Source organism: Antechinus flavipes, chromosome 2 (assembly GCF_016432865.1).
Source record: "Antechinus flavipes isolate AdamAnt ecotype Samford, QLD, Australia chromosome 2, AdamAnt_v2, whole genome shotgun sequence".
Taxonomy (NCBI): Eukaryota; Metazoa; Chordata; class Mammalia; order Dasyuromorphia; family Dasyuridae; genus Antechinus; species Antechinus flavipes.
The window spans coordinates 162884618-162900173 of record NC_067399.1 but is presented as its reverse complement, the minus strand read 5'-3'; the positions used below and the strand labels follow the sequence as shown (position 1 = coordinate 162900173).

The following is a 15556-nucleotide window of genomic DNA, read 5'->3' as shown; positions in this document are numbered from 1 at the left end:
GTGGGCAAGTAATAACCAATACTTTGGTTATTAAATCCAACCAAACATACTTATTCTACCATTCCTTCTGTACTACATTTAGATTGCAGTTCCAAGAAAGGTCCCATCAGTGAAAAAAATTAAGTAAACAGCAAAATTTTGTTTGACATGTCTCTTCTGCATATAATCTATGCTCTAGCCAATGGCACTGTGCTGAGCACCAGAGAGATAAAGTCCCTGTCTTCCAAGAGCTTACAAATTAATAGAGGAAGTTTACATATAAAAAGAAGGGGGGAGGCAAGATGAAATCCACAATATGATCTGTCTTATTGAATTGCATTTACAGTGAAGTGGACAGGTAGACTACTAGTACTATTCAGTCCTGACTCTTCATGGCCCCATTTGGGGTTTTCTTGGCAAAGATACTGGAATGGTTTTACCATTTCCTTCTCCAGTTCATTTTACAGATGAAAAAAATTAGGGAAACAGTGATTTGCCCAGAGTCACAAAACCAGTAAGTGGCTGAGTCTAGGTTTGAACTTAGAAAACTTATCTTTCTGATAAGTTCAGTGCTCTGTCCACTCTTCCACTTCGCTGCTCCATAGGCAGAGTAGGTATTGCTAATATGAAGACACTATGAAGAAATGTATTTCCAAGGAAAAGAAAGCTGTTTCTAGGCAGGATAATGAAAAGAATCCACTCAACTTGCAATACTTGTTCCTAGAATTCCAATCATAATTTGGTTGTCATGTTTCACTAACCTTAATCAATCTCCCGACCTTATACTTCTGTAAACCAGCAGTCCTGGCCCCATTTGTCTTACAATTGTAGGGGGAAAAAGTTTTTTTTTTTTTTTGGTCTTTTTAATCCAGTTTTAATACTATAAACTGACCACTTAGCAGGACAACATGGCAGTAAGACCTACTGATATGGTTATGGTTTAGTTCTCCCCTGTGTGCACTAGCCAGAAAAAATTAATAGTTCAATAGATGTTTGCTCATTGATTGCAGATGAATTGATTGGTTTAGGTTATTATGGATCAATTGGAAATGATCTAGTTATCCCAGACTACTATGAGTTGAATATATCCTGTAAAAAGGGAAGGCTCAGTTATAGAATTGTTCCTTTTGGCCCTTTATCAATTTTCACAGACTGTGCCAAAGAGAAGTAGAGCCAGGAGTAGAGTTGGGCTGGATCCCATGGGGTGATGGGAAGCCATGGCCCACATATATCTTTCCTCTCATCCCTAGATGTCTATAATGACAAGGGGAAGAGACACAAGAGAGTTACATATGTTCTCACTCATGTGTCTTGAAGAACATTTCTAGAATGTAGCTTTTTACAAAGAAAAGGAGGAATTTATGGAAATTATTGCCCTCTTCGAGAGAATTGCTCATGTGTCTTCTGCAGTCAAAAGAACTAAGACAGTGCATAGAGAAGAGAAACACATGGAGATTTTGCCTTCTGTTTTTACCACGAGTTATTTGGATAACAGGTTTATTAAGAAAGGAGTCAAGTTTGTTTTCTTATTAGTAAAGTCCAAACTTTCCAGGCAGGAACTTAATGCTAGGAATAATTCCATTTGATGAAAGTAGAATTGGGGGATGGGGTTCTTCTCTATCATGATCTCAGATTTATTTCCTTCCTAGAGAACCCCAAACTATAGTGGGATGATTTGTTGGAGAGACTATCTAGGGCTTAGGGTAAAAGATAGCATTCAATAGAAAGAGAAGAGAATTATATCTACTGTTGATTACTACTATAATGATTCTTTATTTTCCTGCATTTTATGTAGAGATGAATAAAGTTTATCTTGTATCCCACATGTATTACTCAGAATGCTTGTACAGACATCCTTTCACAGACATCTAAGAAGAGATAGTGGAGGATAGGAGGGTTTGATGTTGTTTGGCCCATCAGATCATGACTCAATGACTGAACAAAATGGAAACTAGGATATAAGGGATATAATTTGAGATTTCACAGAAAAATACTAGGAAGGGACAAAATAAGTCAAAGAAAGAAATTATTTTGGTGGTAATCTCAAGATTGCACTTCTTTTGTGTGAACTGAGAGGCTCAGAGACTAGGCCTGGAACACTAAAAAGAATCATTCAAACTAAAGGATTGGAACAAAGACCCCAATTCTTTCTCAGACATATGCTTCTTCTAAAGAGTAGAAAATTTCTTCTAAATAAGGGACTTTTTCCACTACAGAAAATACTGCCAGTCATAGTTCTTTTCAGTGACCTTAAAATCTTCTACAAAAGATGATTATTTTCATTTTTCCATAGATGAAAATAAACCACAGGAAGGATTAATTATCCCATGAATCAAGTGCCCAAAACTTCAGGACCCTTTTGTTATTTGATAAGACTTCTCAAGTGAACTCTATGGAGGTTTTCCCAATTAAAAATTTTCAACTACTGTACAGATTATTTGCTTGCATAGTTTCATAGAGAGACTTAGTTTAGTAGGGAAACAGAGAAGTATAGGACCTTACTCAATGTCACATTTGAAGTGAAGAGGCAAGGCTATAACAAATATTTTCCTAACCATTGTTATTGCTATGCTCCTCTGGCTGTAATAAACTCTAAGATGATGCTGCATAAGCATAATTTTCATGGAGAATTTATATTTATATTTATTTATTATATTAAATAAGTGAAAAATAAATACATTAAATATAAAAATTACATACATGTATATATGTGCCGGGAGTGGGGGAGAGAGAGAGAGAGAGAGAGAGAGAGAGAAGTTTGTGAGGCAGATTGTAGAAGTATTATTTCTATTTTTGACATAAACTGAGACTGGTGAAATGACTGTTTGTGCAAAGTCACACAGTCAGCAAGAACCAGACACAGTTTTGAACCCAGATCCAACAGGCAATGATATCTTGAGCTGCAGAGAGGTGTTGTGACTTGAAACACAGTTTCCAACCGAGGAATGATAGGCTATTGTATCTTTTCACAATGCCTCACTTTAGACATTTTCAGTGACTAAATTGGGGTTTTCTTGGCAAAGATACTGAAGCGGTTTGCCATTTCCTTCTTAGCTCATTTTACAGATAAGGAAACTGAGATAACGTGACTTGCCCAGGATGACACAGCTACTAAGGGCTTAAGCCAGATTTGAACTCGGGAAGAGGAGTCTCCCTGATTCCAAACCTGGCACTCTGTGCACGATGGCACCACCTAGCCGCCCTTGTTTCTCACCAGCTGCACAATTTTGGACATGACTGGGAGTTGGGGAAGGAGGAAAGGGAAGAAGATTAAAATAATTACCAGTCTAATTGATCACTTCTGTCCAAGAGGAGATTAAAAGGAAAAAGGCATATTGAAGAAGCCACTTTTCACTGGCCTGGGTCAGATTCCATCTGCCACTTACAGCAGTCAAGTTGCACACACAGCAGTGGGCTCAGTCAGTTGGCACCCGCTGAGCAGCCCCTGCCACAGTCTTGATGAAAGTCATTCTCTGAGAGCGGGAGTCCTCCGTGCCCCCAACAAAGAGCTGCTTTCACAAACAGCGGGGAGGGAGCGGCTCCCTCCGCAGACAGCGGCCGCGCGGTTGGCACTACCCCAGCTCCGCGCAGAGCCAGCAGCATTCTGAAGAGGAGGATGGGTCAGCGGGCCAAAAGCAAAGCCAGCCCAGGGGAAGACTGGGAGGATGGAACAGCAGTGATGGAGCCACCCCCGTCCCCGGCTTCTCTGCCCCTGCCCCCAACGTCCCGCTCTTAGCAGGAGTCAGAGAACAACAGCCAGCTTGGGATGCAGGGGCCGGTCCAACCACCAGCCTCCGTTATAGCCCGGCAGGTTTCCCGGTGCCTTTGAGCTCCGACTGCCTGTCATTCAGGAGCACTGCCAAAGAGCAACTCTTTTTTTCCTTGCTCCTTCACCCATGCAGGGATTGCAGAGCAAGGACAGAAAGAAGGAATAATTGATAGAAGAGGAAGGCGGATGGCTGAGGGGCGAGGGTATAGCGAGGGCAGGAGAACAGAGGACGTAGCCATCCTTATCCCAGCCTTCAGGAGAGTCTCTTTGCAGTGAGCAAAATCAGAGATGGGTAGCAAATAGGGAGACATGAAGTGGATCACAGGATAAACCTGCGCCCTATACACAAGGGAAGTTATGGAAGAAATGGCAACCAGGGTGTGGGAATTAGTGTGAGGAAGTCCTTAATTCAAATCCTGCTTCCCATAGTTGAGTGACCCTGGTCCTCAACTCTCTCATCTGTAAAATGGGGCTAAAAGTAGCCATCTATTTTGTGGGGTTATTGTGAGATCAAATGAGATCACACATATAAAGTACTTTGTAAGCAATCCCAATAGACTTTGGACAGAAAATGCCATCTGCATCCAGAAAGAGAACTAAGGATTCTGAATGTAAAAAAAAAAAAAAAAAAAAACTATGCTATGCTCACTTGTTTTTTCTGTTTTTTTTTCTCTGTCCCATGGTTTTTCTCTTTTGCCCTGATTTTCTCTCCCAACATGATTCACAAATCAATATTTGTAAAAATAAACAAACTTACTACAATCAAAAGAAAATAAAGTGCTCTGTAAACCTTAAATGGAAGCTATTGTTATTATTTAATATATCTTACTAGATATGAGGGCAAGCTAGCTCTACCTGTAACTAGGTGTGTGACTTTTAAATAGTCCCCCCCTCACTGAACATCTACTTATTCTTTTATAAAATGAGATAATTCCATTACATAATTATAGATTTAGAACCTCCTCCATGAAAGTTGTAAAACTAAATTCTGTGATACATACAAAATGAAAGTCCTGTCTTCTAAAAGCTTATATTCTCCTAGTGTGAGGAGAGATTGGGGGAGAAGGGAGGACCACATTTATACATTAAAGCAAATACAAAATAATTTGAGAAGGGAGAGTATGGTAACATTTAGGAGAATTACAAAAACCTTACTAGAACAAGCAGCATCTTATTAAAGTCTTGAGGAAAGTTAGAGAATCTAATGGAAGGTGTTGAAGAAGAATGTCTGCATAAAAAATGGACAAAGAAGATTGGATATTGAGTTTGGAGTAAGTTAATTTGGCTGGAACATGGGATGTGCCAATCAATCAAATAATCAAGGAGCACTTATTGAGTTTCTACTATGTATCATGCATATTTCTAGGTCCTCGGGGCACAAAGTAAGAAATTAAATACAAAATATGCCATCAATATGAAGGATAATATGTAGGTCAGCGCCAGATTAAGAGCTTTAAATGGAAAGTTGACAATTTTGAATTTTCAAGAGGCAGTAATGAGCTACTGAAGATTCTTATACAACGGTCATAAATAGATAGATCAGACAGACCTATCTTTATAAAGATGACTTGGCAGCTATGTGGACAATGAATTGGAAAGAAGACAAATTGGACTTTATTGATATCTAAGGACCCTTTCGATATTAAAATTATGTAATTCTATGAAGGGATTTATGGCTTAAAAGATCTGATTTACCTTCCAAGTAATCTAGGTTTGTGTCACAAAGTGACTGAAGCCACAAAGGGGGGTAAGAGAGCTAATTCAAGATGGCACCATGATGTCAATTGGTATTCTTCCAAAACCAAAGACAAGGAGTAACAACAACAATAACAAACCACAGGTTGATAACTTTTTTAAAATGATGTTTGAGGCAACATTATTATGATATATGACTCCTTCCTATACTTCACCTTCTATAGCCAATTGCCTACAATATCTTTCTCATCCAATCCTTTCATTCCTACATTTAGCACTCTGGCAGTGTGCACTACTACAATACCCTTCAATTAGCCTCCCAGTTAGTCTTTCCTTGAACTCATTCTTCAAATAGCCAACAAATGAATACTCTTAATGAATAAATCTGACTGTTCAAGAGACATCAGTAGCTTTTTATTGCTTCTGAAATTAAATACAAACTCTTTTGCATGGTTTTTCTCTATCTCAGCCTACTTTTTCAGATTCATTTCACATTATTCTTTCTACTTTTGCATAGACTATCTTCAGTCCCTGGAAAGCTCTCCCTCATCCTTTCAACTTTTTGAAACTCCTAAATTTCTTCAAAGGGCAGCTCAGGTGCCATCTCCTGAATGAGACATTTCCTGATTTTCCCCAAGTTATGGTTGTTCTTCTATTCATAAATAGCTTGTGAATTCTTTGTATTTACAGATATGTGTATACTTTGTAAAACCCCCCACCTCCCACTCTCAAATAAGATGCATTCTCTTTGAGTACTGAGATGAGTGTTTCATTTTTCTAACTATATGCTTAGTATTTAACACAATGACTTGCAAGAGATATTGAATAATATTCACAATCACATTACTAATAAGTTACTATTTCCAGCCTCTTTATAACTGATTAATTTAATATTATATAATGGAAATAAATAGATAGTAAAATTCCATTTTGCCCATCATTCACAGGGGAAAACATTTTCCCCAGAGCTCCAACATCCTTCCCTATAAGGGGAAAAGCCCAAGATATTTGTTTTTTCTATTTGTCTATTTGTTTGAGAATGGGTCTTCTTATCTAATCCAATCTGTAACAGCAACAGCCACTCACAGACTGGTATCCTAATACTCATCAGGACCAAAGATTTAACTTGTTTTGTTTTCCTAATGTCAGACAATTCACCTTTTCTCAGGCAGCCTGATGACTCACCATATTGATGCCAGATTTAGTGAGGACATACAAGTTTTGAAACAGTAAGAGAAGCTGATGCAGGTGAGAGACATAAAACCTACTCTAAATGCTAGGGAAACATCAGAATGTGAAATCACCATGGTATAACTCCATTAAATTAGTACATTTAATTATCTTTGATGGTCTGAAGCATGATATGTTCCTTACTCCTATGAAAACTCTGTGTGAGGCCAGAGGTGATAGGAAGGTTTTAGTGTGAATTACCCTGGGACTACATTTTGAGCACAGTTTGTCATAATTAGAATGCTGAAGTACTGATGTTTTTTAATTTTAAATTTTATATTTATAAGCCTATATTGTCTCTCCCAGCTCTTGCCTTCACAAGTTGAATAACAAACAAACAAACAAACAAATCCAAACAGCAAACAAGCAAGACAATTCTGGATTTCAAGCCCATCATCTCTCTGGAAGGAAGCAGGTGGCAAGATTCATCTTTAGCCTTTTAGACTTGTAGTTTATTATTGCATTAATCAAAGTGGCCAAGTTTATATCTACTTATAAAGGACAACTAGATAATGGAATCAGATTATGATATCTGGACCACATTTTTCCCAAGTCATTTTTCATAAATGTTATTACACAATTTATAATTTTTTTTCTGAATCATCAGCTGCCCTTTTCATATTTTTTTTCTGTTGGGCTTTGGGTCTATATTCTCCAAAACCTCATTTCATTTCCCTAAATACCACCATCTGAGGCTCGAATGATGGCAGCCTCCTCATTCAGATAGAAAAGTCTAATTTCAGGTGACATCACTGATGCTAGCATCTGCTGATACACAAATTAAAACAGAAGATATGTAATAGAAAAAGCATTGGACTGAGACTCAGAAGACCAGGGCTCAAGATCTAGCTCTATCACTCACCAGATTGTGAGGGAAATCAAAAAATTTCTTTGAATCTCCACTTTTTCTTCTATAAAGTAGGGATAGGAAGACTTCACCCAGTCTAACCCACAGAGTTATAATGTAGAAATAATAGATGTTGAGGAAGAAAAGAAGGAGGGGGAGGAAGGAAAGAAGGAAGGAAGGAAGGAAGGAAGGAAGGAAGGAAGGAAGGAAGGAAGGAAGGAAGGAAGGAAGGAAGGAAGGAAGGAAGGAAGAAAGGAAGGAAGGAAGGAAAGAAGGAAGGAAGGAAAGAAGGAAGGAAGGAAGGAAGGAAAAGAGAAAACTGGAAAGAGTTTAGCAAATGTTAGCTAGTTAGTATTAATGTTTTAAGACAGCTCCACCCCTGCCAAGGAAATAAGGATTAAAGTTATATAGGATGTCCCAGGAGGTTTAATATAAGTTCAAGTTATAGTAAGATTTTTGAGACATTCTGTTACTGTGAAGATTTTTAAAGTTGAATTTTTATTCAAGAGACTTGATAATAGAAAATAGATAAACTGACATAAATCATCTCAAAGAGTATATAGATCCACAGCCTCAGGACCTAAATGAAATCTGGTTAAAATAAAATATTTGTCTGTTACAACTATATGCCTCACAGCAGTTTGACCCACAGCAACAATTTATAGCCGAGAACTTATTAAACACCCATTATGTACCATCTACTGTGCTAGGTGCTGAGAATACAAAGGGAAAAAAATGAAAGAATAAAACCAGTCCTTCTCCTCAAGAACTGTTCTATCAATCTAGATAGCACACAGCGCATATTTAGTGGGTATGTAGAAAACATGTGCTAACTATATAAATATGTGATACAGAAGAATTCAGAGATAGAATAGCAGAATAGATAAGGAGTAGTGAACAAAACTTTACCACTATACACAAGAGGGGGAAAGAGAACAGATGTTAAGAGGGAACAAGCATCCATTGTCTTTGGTTAATGGCAGCACAAAATGGGGTGACTTCCAAAGGTGGAATTGTAAAGTGGCTTTTGTACTCCAGTTGAAGGCCCAGAATCCCTCAGGGCTCAAACTTTTTATATCTAGTTTTAGACAAAGAGCCAGCTGGCAACAACAGACTATTGCTCTGTCATCCATAGGACAAGAGAGTAGTATAATCAGTAGTGCAATAAGGGTAATTTCTAAATTGCCTAATAAGGAGTGAGGAATGAGGAAAAGGAATGTAGGGAACCACTCTTCATTGTGCCATCCAACAAGAAGCTAGATGGGGAATGCCCAGTCTCTGGATGGGTTCATTATTCTTAGCATGCATCAGGGGTGAGCAAGAGGGAAGGGAGAAGGAAGGCACATCAAAATGGTTTTCTCCAATTCACAAAATATAAGATTAATGTTGAGGAAACACTATAACTAGATGGAGCAGGAAAAGTTTTATATAAGTAGACTGGGGTGTGCTGGAGCCAGCATTAGCTCGTATTTTGAGCGTGAACATTTACTTCTCAGGAACAGCAAATTGAGGCTTGATTTACTGTTTTATTAATTGCCTAAACTTAAAATAGTGCTAATAATTCAAATTAAGCTTAAAAGTGCATGTTTTTCAGAGAACCCTGGTTATGAAACATTTATAAGCACAGTCGGGGAACATGAGGGATTTAAGGAAAGTTTTGAAGGAAATAATGGATTCTTAACTTTGACAGATAATAGCATTAGAAAAAGGGCCATTTTGTTTAATTCCTCTGTCCTCAGGCTGAATCAATTTCTTCTGAGATTACCCCCAATTCATTCCTTGTATATCTTTCTTATGCATAGTTGTCTGTTCCATCGTACTGCCAGTTATTTCCCCCATAAGCACTTTGAGAGCAGGGGCTATAGATGAGCCCATTTGGGGTTTTCTTGGCAAAGATACTGGAATGGTTTCCCGTTTCCTTCTCCAGCTCATTTTATAGATGAGGAAACTGTTTAAGACCAAATTTGGACTCAGATTTTCCAGACTGAAGGGCCAGAGATCTGTCTACTGTGTCACCTAGCTGCCTTGCATGGCTGCTTAATAGAAACTAATTGACTGGTTGGCACTTCTAAGACCAAAAAGAATTTGTCCCGTTTTCAAAAGAATTCAAAAAAGAAGATCTATAAACTCTCTCCACTCAGACAAAATTGTAAGTTTCTTTTCCTATCTAATGTTACCTATTATTAGAGAGTCCTTCAGAGAAGAGATTTGTTAGACCAACACTCATCCTTGACTTGAAGTAGAAGTTAGGAGGGTCCGATATTATTCACAGGGACAAAACCAGGTTCTTACTCAAGACCCACCATTCTGGAGTCATTCCAGAACTAAGAAGATGACTTCATGAAGAAAGAAAAATTATTTTTCTTTGATCATTTTATGTAAGGCAGCTGAATTCTACCCACACAGCTAAAGAATTCACTTTCCTTTAGATAACTTGGCAAAGAACATAAAGTTCCAGAAAATGTAATCTTATGATTCTTGATAACTTTTGCCTAATATTCTGCTACTTTCTTGCACATTACAGAAGCACAAAGGAGACATTTGAATTTTTCTTTTCTTCATGGGGTACCAAAGCCAAAGAATTCTTTACCAATTAGCTGACCTATTGGTGCTGAACCTATACATGTTTAGTTCAACTGTTAGCTAGACAGTTCTAGTCTATTGTTACGATGATACTTATAGCCTTTATGGTGCGATAGAACCTGAGAAATTGGACTCTTGGAATAGTCTACAAGAACCTAGGATGGCCTTCACATGATAATGAAGTACCAGAGTAGGACATCACGATAACTCTAAGGTATAACACTCACAAATCTTCCTGAAAAAAGAATGGAAATGTATTATTAAGGAACATACATTGTAGGCCTCTTCCATTGCTAATTTTCTACTTGAGCTACCATTGGATAGAGGCCCAGGACAGTCAAACTTCATCATCTTTCCAGCTGTGCTTCTGAATTTCCATGTCTCATCTGAAGTCTAACATTGGAATATCCACCCCTTCTCTCCTGGAATATCCTTCTGCATAGCACCTGTATAACAAATCCCTCTCCCCTTCTAATGCAGAATTTCTCTAAAGGCTTCTATTTTATAGAGCTCTTCAAGACAATTAATCTTCATTTCCTCCCAGTTGTACTTTTGACTCTCTGGACTTTAGAATTGGAATCTTTATTGCCCCTTCTCCACTTTTCAGGACCATTTTGTGGGTTGGCTTCCCACATTAGAATATAATTTCCCAGAAGACAGTAAACATTTTTCTTTTCACTGGTGCTTAACACATGATAACACAAAATAAGTACTAAATAAATGTTTTGTTAGCTACTTACCTAGCTACTCAAACATGCAATTACTAAAACCCAGCTGAATCTTGCCATTCTGTTTCCTAGTTATAAGCATCTAGTTTATTTTTGTTTTACAGATTTGAAAATGGAGACTTTAAAGCCTAAGTGATTTGCCCAAGTAGAAAATCTGTCATTCGAACCAGAAGTTTTAACTCCAAATCCTACTCTCACTCTGTCTCCAAGTTCTTCCTTTAAATCTCCGTTACTCTTAGAGCCATAAGTTCTAGCAAGACTTTTAAGAACTCAGGGTCTCCTTGGTACCAAAGCCTGGAATGGAGTTGGACTTCTCATATTGTAATTAGTGTAAATAATTAGCATTCTGGGCTTGTGCATCTTTTGTATTTATGCTCTATAATCCCTGGGTTCTAGGAATAATATAAACAATTTAAGCAAAAACTTATGTTTGCTTATTAATATAGACAACTCACATGCTGGGCTTGCTAGAATGCACATTCTTTAGTCCCTGGGAACCCTAAAGAACAAAGTGTTCGGCTAATAAATGCCTGAGAAGCCTACAAGAGCCTGATGAGTAGCTGGCAGGTTAGGGAACAGGACAGACAGCTGTATCCTCCCTCTGCCAGCAAACCATTATGCAGATAGGGGGCTGTGGGGAAGAGGGAGGGAGTGACATAGATGGGCTGCCTCCCTCTGATAGGAGAGTAGCAATTGGCAGTCGTAGACTATCTGATCTGGCCAAGTGGTGAGTTCCATGATAGGATCTGGCTCTTCCCCAGGTTGGGGGAAAAGGTGCTTAAGGATCTGGGCAGCCCTCCATGGCAGGGAGAAACACCTCCCAAAAACCTTGACTGTGTCATTCTGTTTCATGGCAACATGGCAAAAATGTTAATGCACCATGATGTGTTTTAATAGCTGGTCTCAATGACGATGGTAGTGAATGCCACAAGCTTATTATTTCCCTCTTTTGAAAGCCATGCAAGATGGAAATAGACATTTCTCTGGGCAGTGAGATTGACACAGACTGTACTGTGCGCACAAAACCCAAATAATAGTGTTTATGAAACAGGGGAAATTGGGAAGCACGATTGAAAAGCCACAGAATCTTACCTAGGCTGCCAGGCAGCTTCTGGGAAAACCAGGTCTTCAGGGCTGAGAGCATCTGCTTGGAGGGACTCTATTTCACAAGCTTAGAAAAGGTCCCTGAATAAGTCTCAGCTGGGCTGCCTGGTTCAGTGGCTCGTTATAAAGAACACAAATGTGGGGGGAGTATGGCTTGGACTTGTCTCCAGACTGCTTATCTCCTGTCCAGTGGGATTCCCTTCCTTGGGAACCAAGGTTCCAGTGGGGAATGAGAATCATGGTTCAATTCAGGTTCAGGATGCCAAGAAAGACGATCAAATTCAGTGGAAATTTGAAAGAACAATAACAATATGGATAGTGGGTACCAGGAAGGAAGCCAAACTTGGGAGATAACAAGGATGAAGTCTTCCCAGCCCATTTAACACTGGCTCAAAAACCCCAAACACAAAACAAAGAATAACTGCCTCCTGGAAGACTTCTTTCTATTCACTCCTGATTTTTTCCTCTCTCCCTACCCACAGAGCTCCGGAAGGGGATTTAGATAAATAAGAATAGATTAGCAGGTATTCTAAATAAAGAGGATGGGGAGTGTACCTGAGGGAGATGCTATAGGGTGTATAACTGAGGAGGGTGTCCCACGCTGAGCTCAGATAGTCAAGTCTGGAGCTGTAACCCCAGATACAACACAATCTGCCTCTCTAGGCTTTCTAGCCTCCTCCTGTCGTGGTTATCTGCAATACTGGGTGAGTAGACAGGGGATAGTAGACAGGAGATAGGCTGACAGGTGTATCTAGAGATAGGCCAGACTTGGCTCTTTCTATGGTGGTTGTAGCATTTGTGTTTTTTTACATCATTTTTTCCCTCAATCTCATAAGGACTGAAGCAAAAGGAATGAGATAAAATAAAATATTTTGACAGTCCCTGTAGAGAATAAGAGTAGATAAGTCAAAGGGAAGAAAGAGTCTAAGGAGGAATTAGTCCTTTGATGACCTTCTTTATGCAAACAATGAACTTTTACCAACTAGAGATAGTGGTCAAACACACTTTCTTATGCAGTTAGCTAACAAATATTTATTAAGTGCCTGTTCTAGGCTACAAAAAGAGACCTTGCCCAACATGGAAACGAATGCATGCAAATTAAGCTAGATACAGGACAAATGTTGCTGTTTGCCTTTGTTTTAGAAGACCAATGGAATGAGTGATGTCTTTTCCTTAAGTGTGAATTGGAGCGGACTTGCACAGAGTCCTCAGTCTCACTCTCTCTTCCAGAATCATCAAAGTCTAGTCGCAAGACAAAAATCAAGATAAGGGATGGCCTGGGAGGCAATGGACGACCTTGATGTCTCTGATGTCTGACCAAGCTCTAAGCAAACCACCAGTCATCTTTAGGGTCACTGGAACAAATTGTTCTCATTAGGCCATTCTGCTGGGAAAAGTCTTCCCATGCTTGGGGTAGACATTCCCCCAACTTACCAATGTGCTTAAAGCTTCTCAGCTACCCTCTCCCTGACTTAGGCTGTGTGCTGACATGGCTTTACTGCTGTGCAGGCTATAGGTTCTTGGAGACAAAGGGGAGAGTTGGATGACAGGTAGACAGCCACGGTAGGTGAGCAGCCCCCAAAAGGGGCCGGGTTAGTCCTCCCACAATACCCCATAGAGGACAAAGAAGAGGTAATTCATGGAAGGACAGCACTGTAAGTAAGAGGGATGGGAGGAAGGTGGGGTTGGAGTTGGGACTTAAGGAAAGCTCAGTATCAGGTTAGTAGTCGAGTGTTCCAGACACAGGGGAAGAGAGCCGTGGATGGAGTGTTTTGTTCATGGGAAAGGCAGAAAGACAATGTCACTGAGTCAAAGAGTGTGTGTCAGGGACTGAGACACTAAAAAAGATACTGGGCCAGATTGTATAGAGAGGAAGACTTGGGAGCTGATAAGATCAATGATAAAATAGTATAGAGGAAAATGAGAAATCAAGCCCAAGACAGAGCTTTGGGAGATGCCCAAGCCAACATTACTGATGTGGTTAACAAAACCAGGGATCATGTGCTACTGAATTAGACCAGACTGATTGGAACTGAGGTTAATTCTATAAACTATGAGCACTGGATTGACAGGAGTAGAGAGATACAGGGCAAGGAGATAAGCAAACTATTATAGCACCCTAAAGCTCGTAATTGACCGAGCTGGGACAAAAATCCAGCTTTTGATATTTGGCCAATATCTGTTTTATTCATTGAGACATCCAATGCTTTCTTGTACTCTGAAGGGTACCTAGTTTAAGGTTATGGAAACCTAGGGATGTGGGTGAGACCTTAGCTGCTATCCCTACAGATTCTGTCTTGTACTGTATTATTCATGGAATGAACTGAGTTCATATTTAATTATGAGCTCAAAAAACCTGGAATTATGTCTTATGTATATATGTATATTTTTTACCCTACCCCAGTACCATCCTCCTTTCCTCATCTCTCATGATGCTTCCAACATTATGGATACTTGGTACATTTCTGTTGATTTGAATTGAATTAAATTAGCAAGAATGCCTCTCAATTGACTGTTTCTAGCAAAGTCTCAAAGAAGACAGATTTATAAAGGCACTTTATCTAACCCTTTCAGGGACTGGAAGGATTCCCCAGGGCACTCTGGGCAGCATCAAGTATTCTGAGATGAATAGACACACACCAAGAGAAAGAGAAGATGTCTCAAAGGTGAGCAGGAGACAGGCAGCAGGAAGTCATTGTGGCACATCGCTACATTCCCAAGGGCAGGATAACACAGGTATCCTTGCATCCATCTCTGTCCCTTTGGCTCTTCAAAGGAGGGGCAGATTGTGGATGAGTTGAAAATAAATCAGTGCAAACCCTAAAACAACAAAAGCCACCTAAGCAGAGCACAGACAGATCTGTGGAGAGCAGATCCTGAGTGGCCACTTGCTAACCTAGAATTACCAAAAAATTCAAGGCACTCCCTCAAGGGAACTTTTGCTTCAGAGTTGGGCTCTGTAATAATAATAATAATAATAATAATAATAATAATAATAATAATAATAATAATAATAATAATAATAATGTTGTATAAATAGGAAGAGGGAGCAAGAAGCTACAGTGTATATCACTTTGTTAGGGGCTTATAATTCTCTCCCAGGGTCTTGTAGATTATGTAAAATATAATCGCTCTTAATAGGATAACCAAGGGGCACAGTGGATGGAATATTAAGCCTGAAGTCAAGAAGATCTAAGTTCAGAGCTGAGCTCATACACTTATTTATTGGCTGTGTGACTCTGGGCAAGATATTTAACTCTGACTCAATTTCTTCATCTGTAAATGATCTGGAGAAGGAAATAGCAAACCATCCCAGCATCATGCCCCCCCCCAAAAAAAGGGGGTGGGGTGGGGGAGTTACAAAGAGCCAGACATGTCTGAAAAAACAATTAAATAATGAGAAACAGGATGAAATAATCAATAGAGCTTTAGCAAGTCAGCTCAAGAGACCAGAAGATAATATGTTTAAGGTTACTACTGCATATTCTACTTACTATGGCTTCTTTTCACACTTTTCTGAGTACACATTGCTCTTATTAAAATTAGTTTAGGGTGAAGTTAATAAACAGTGAATAATAACTCCCTTATGATGAATGAATTAGAGTCACTGGACTTCAGAGT

At 39.2% G+C, this 15556-nt stretch overlaps 1 long non-coding RNA gene across 1 annotated transcript in view; it reads left to right on the top strand.

Annotated features, from left to right (window-relative positions):
- The first annotated feature begins 14509 nt into the window (after nucleotides 1-14509).
- Nucleotides 14510-15556, top strand: part of LOC127548472 (uncharacterized) — a 40281-nt gene continuing 39234 nt past the window's right edge. Inside the window, exon 1 of the long non-coding RNA XR_007950393.1 lies at nucleotides 14510-14601. This is a non-coding gene — a long non-coding RNA (uncharacterized LOC127548472). The remainder of the gene's footprint in view (nucleotides 14602-15556) is intronic.